This window comes from Montipora capricornis, chromosome 9 (genome assembly GCF_036669925.1).
Source record: "Montipora capricornis isolate CH-2021 chromosome 9, ASM3666992v2, whole genome shotgun sequence".
Taxonomy (NCBI): domain Eukaryota; kingdom Metazoa; phylum Cnidaria; class Anthozoa; order Scleractinia; family Acroporidae; genus Montipora; species Montipora capricornis.
In genome coordinates, this window is record NC_090891.1 from 37,248,516 (window position 1) to 37,253,515 (window position 5,000).

General features: G+C 41.8%; 1 pseudogene; it reads left to right on the forward strand.

Annotated features, from left to right (window-relative positions):
* Positions 1–5,000, forward strand: part of LOC138016046 (lysosome membrane protein 2-like) — a 50,645-nt pseudogene that overhangs the window by 40,804 nt on the left and 4,841 nt on the right.

The following is a 5,000-nucleotide window of genomic DNA, read 5'->3' on the forward strand; positions in this document are numbered from 1 at the left end:
GTTTCATGCTACATCTCTGTTTAACAATTTTTTCGTATTAAATGAATTGGTACGATTTGGCCTTGTGCATTAATAATAATGATAATCAAATGACTTTTGTCGGGCACATAGTTTATTTGTGTCCCTCGTAGCATCATTTGCTACTCGGGCCACAAATAAACTATATGCCCTCCAAAAGTCATGTGATTGTCCTATTCGCGCCTGGCCACTGATCAGTGAAACTGATACATTCGGGAGGTCCAAACAACACAGTAGGCTGATTTAGCAACAGAACGAGAACGTCAGTGGCGACGGCGCGCGCGGGAAAAACAACAATGAGAATTCAGAATAGAATAGACTCCACTCTTTTCTTCTGTATTCTAAATTCTCATTGGTAGTTTTGTTGCGCGCGACGTCGCCACTGACGTTCCCGTTCTGTTGCTAAATCAGCCTGTTGCCGCAAAAAGTTGACAAATTACTTTTCTGACGTTCTGGTTGTCTCCCTAAATATCAGTTATAAGCTCATATACCATACCCAAGAAAGCACCCCAAGCAATTTTTGCCCGCATTATTTTTTCAAAAGGAATTTCGCATTGTTGTCTTTGCAGATCCCCCTATCGTGATTTCCCCTCCACATTTCTACCAAGGAGACGAATCTCTTGTAAAAGCTGTCATCGGACTCCACCCCAACAAAAGGGAGCACGAGACGTTCGTCGACATCGAGCCGGTAAGATGAATTATTTCGCCTGCTTGTCTGAGAGGCTGCATGACAAGTCGGTGGTCGGCTTGTGGTTGGGGGAAAACAGAGGTGGGAGAGGGGGCCATCGGAGGCCGAGCAATGGAAATAAGGAAAGCCTAAAAGACGTGGAAGACACCGTCCTTCGGTAGCAGAATAAAAATGACTGAAATCAATAGGAAAGAATATTGTCTGGTTTACTGGGGACTCAAGCCCCAGCACGCGCAATACGTGCAAATTCAAGAGCTTCTTGGTCGTTGATGGGGTACTTAAAAACGACAAGTTAAATCGGTCTGTGTATGATTCTTGTGCTTATTTTTTTGTATCGCTATTGGAAACCAGTCTGATTAAGAACGGAGGCTGTAGTGCAGAAAATTCAAGTTTCACGAAGAATCTGATTTTAAGGAAATCCTTTAACTCCATTTAGTCTTTCAAAGTTCTATATTTCCTTCAATTTCGTGCCATTGACAAATCTTTGAAGTTCGCGCGACCTTAAGGGGATTGATTCCGTTCAATCTTTACAATTGCTTAAGTTCTTTTATAACCTGCAATAATCTGTCCCAGATGAAATTTTTTGTTTTCTTTTCTCCCAATATCAGATAACAGGCGTTGTCATGCATGCTGCAAAAAGAGTTCAGATCAATGTTGCTTTGGAATCGGTGGACACTTTAACGTGAGTAACAAAAAAGTAATTTGACTGTAAATTCATGTTTTCAATAACCTATGAAAGGTTGCATTTTGAGTTCCACACTAAGGGAAAAAACCGAAAAAACGTTATTCCCCCCATTGCCGAGAAAAAGGCAGCAAAACGGAGGACATATTTTTTGAGGTTAGCAAAGGTTTGTGTTGAATGACTTGAAAAAAATGGTCTTGCTGCAGCTGGAAGATCCAGATCTCTCATTAGACCAGTTTATCTTCGAAACAAGGCAATCGGCGCGCAAAGTGTTTGTAATAGCTGAATTACGTACGCGCAAACTTATAACCACTTTTTTTACCAAATTTTACTCCATTTCTCTGTAAGCGCCGCCCTGGGTAAAGGGAATTATCTGTGAAAAATGGAAAACGCAAGTACACGCTTTTTAGCTCAGCTGAATCAAACAAAGAAATGAGTGGGCCTTCAATATTACCTTTGGCATTCAAAGTTTATGCGGATTAACTATTAGAGCAGTTATGCAAATCCATAGAATTGTTGAACGCAGTGAGATCGTTCCGTCAAGTATGTCCCTGTTATCTGTGGTAAATTAATTTTCTGTCCTTCACCGTTTCGTAAATAGTGGCCCCTAACCTATCGTGTCTTTATTTCACAGGGAAACGACTGGCAAATTTAAAAAAGTAATCCTTCCTGTCATGTATGCTTCTGAGGTAAGTCTCAGTGCCTTTTTTGAGTTTCATTATTAAGTGAAGTACAATCGTCCGGGTCAGTGTAGTCCTGAGAAGTACTTTTTAGGATGACATTGACTGACGTTTCGACAACCTGAGCGGAATTCATCTTCAAGTGATTTGTGTAACGTCAGTCTCTGGTCGTCGATGTGATTGGTCAAGTACGTCGTGATGTTATTGGTCGACTGTTTAAGTTCGGTAGGTACTTGGTGTCTCTTTTTCTATTGTTTCAATTTTTTTTAAACAAGGTATAAAACGTTCAGTAATTATACAATTACCCTAACCTAACCCTAACGCTAACCCTAATCCTAACCCTGAAGGTTTTACTGTGTTTAGATAATTTTGTGCAATAGATAATCACTAAATGACAAAATACACCACGTATCTTCCTTAATTTCGGCGCCGCGGGCTGACTATTGCATGTACTGAAGATTTTTACAGAGTTTAAATAGAGAACCACTCATACTACAGGCGCTGTTACACTGTGCAATTTTTCGTGCAACTTGCGTCGCAACGCCATTTTATGACACGTTCTCACCTTACGAAACATGTTGTTTTAGGGGTGTTACGCTGAGCAACGTTTTTCATGCATCTTGTCTCGTTTCGATGATCACATGCGGTAACTAAAGGAACATTTTCATTGGCTGGTGCCGCAAACCATTGCGTGACAAATTGCAGGACGGATGTTACACTGCGCAGTGCTTAAGGAATTCGTTGCAACCGTCGCGGAAAGAAGAACTCAATTTTACTTTCCTCAACGGTTTCTGCAACTGATCTCGCAACGTTTTTGGCCGTTGTAAGGTATGTTACATTGGGCAAGTTGTCTCGCAATGCCGTTGCGAGACAAGTTGCACGAACAATTGCACAGTGTAACAGCGCCTTGCATGTGTAGCGCAATCGCACGATGTATGGCTTCAAATCCCGTTCAAGTATGTTTTTTTCAGACTTTGCGTGAAACTGATTAATTTACTAAAGCACACTAACTGATAAGAAGTATACTTGTCGCTTTTGTTCGTTTGCTTGTTTGTTGTATCCATCGTTTACTGACGCTGGTTTTGCAGACTGGCTTGATCACTGACGCCAAAGCAGCAGAGTTCAGAAAGAAGGTTCACCCGCTCATCGCTGTATCACATATAGTGGAATATGTCGTCATATCACTGGGTGTCCTGTGCATTGTTGTAGCCGTTGTGTTGCTCCTCACAGCATCATCAAAAAAACGGGGACGTCTCGAGCTTAAGACTCAGGCAAGAAAAAACATTTTCTCTAGTATGTTCACCAGGGTTTGAAAGTTTATTTAGTCCCGCAAGGACCAGGATTCCGAAAAGGCGTTGTCAATGGCGCCACATCGTCGTACACTGGGTTAAAACGTTTAAAACTCTATTTTGTAATTGTAATGTTAGTCGTTTAGTCATTCGAAACAATGGCTATTTTGTAAAGTGTGAAAGCTTCACAGAGCCTGTTCACGCACGTGATCCGCCGCTATGTTCTGTACACGAAAGAAAAGACAATATTTGCTTAAACATAGAGTCCAAGTTCGGGACTCCAACGTATCTTCCGTTCCCCGGAAGTACTTCCCGTCTAATCACATCACAAAGTACTGCTAAGTGATAATTTAAGTACATGGAGTCGTTAAGCAGGGAGAGTGAACCCGGTATACGCTCTTCAGAGGGTATTCATTAAAGTAACCGTAAGAAAGTAACTCACCCATATTGTAGAACGTGGACGAAATGAAAGAGTTGCGAAATACGTGAGATTGTTTTCGCTCACCTTCTCTTGAAACGAGGAGGTTACCGAGCGCAGCCTTTTGCTCCTTCGCACCACTCTTGGCTTTGGCTTCACTTAGACTCCACTTGCGCTGAGTTGATCGAAGGACTCCATTATTAACTTTGATTAACGCGTGATTTCTTGTTGCTTTAGGTTGATGACGATGAAGAGGTAAAGCCACTTGTCGATGAGAAAAATAAGCGGTATGTCATTGCGTACATTAGGTTCTGTGTCGTGATAGGCTTGTGTATATTGTCTGCAGGTTAAGTTTTGGGGGTGCATTTTTAAAGTTGCGCTCAATAGTAAATTCAACATTCCAAACTTCTGGTTGTGTTATTTGAGCTCAAGTCAGATTTTACTGTAGAAAAACCGTCAGCGGGAAAACTCCGCACGTCAGTTGGTATTTGTAGCATAATTGGGAGGTCAAGCAACGACGACGGCTACGGCAAAGACAAGGCGGCAACGCCACAAAGCGATATTATTATTATTGTTTAAAAAATTAAAAATAATCGCTTCTTTACGCCATTGCAAAAATTGCGTTCATAACTGCGAGGGATCATAGCTTCACTTGATTTCATATATGATCCATTTCATGTATCATTTCATCGTTGTTTCATTCCTCACGGGAACATTGGAACCCACAAATGACCAGCTCCCAACTTCAGTGGCTTCATAGCTCAGTTGGCTAGAGCGTCGCACCGGTCACGCGAGGTCACGGGTTCAAACCCCGTTGAAGTCCTTAATTTTTCAGGCTTCTTTACGCAATTGCAAAAATTCGGTTCATAACTACGAGGATCACAGCTTCACTTGACAGCCAGAGGATAGTTCGCCCGTATTGTACAACCCAGTGAACAAGATGGAATACTGAATCGAGTTTACATGAAATGGAAGGGTGGTTTTTGTCATCCGGCAGTAAAAACGTGACAATTCTCTCACAATTTCCGATATCTGGAGCTAACAGGTAAGAAGTGAGCTAATATCTTGAAACCAGTTTCTTCGATTCATAAATGTGTGACCAAAACGCAAATTTCAGTCGGTGGTTATCCGTTTAGCGTAAACGCGATGTTCCACCTACACAACCTCCGGCGCATATTTCACATCAAGTGGTCAGACAGACGAACGAACCAAACAAGGTGGTCCT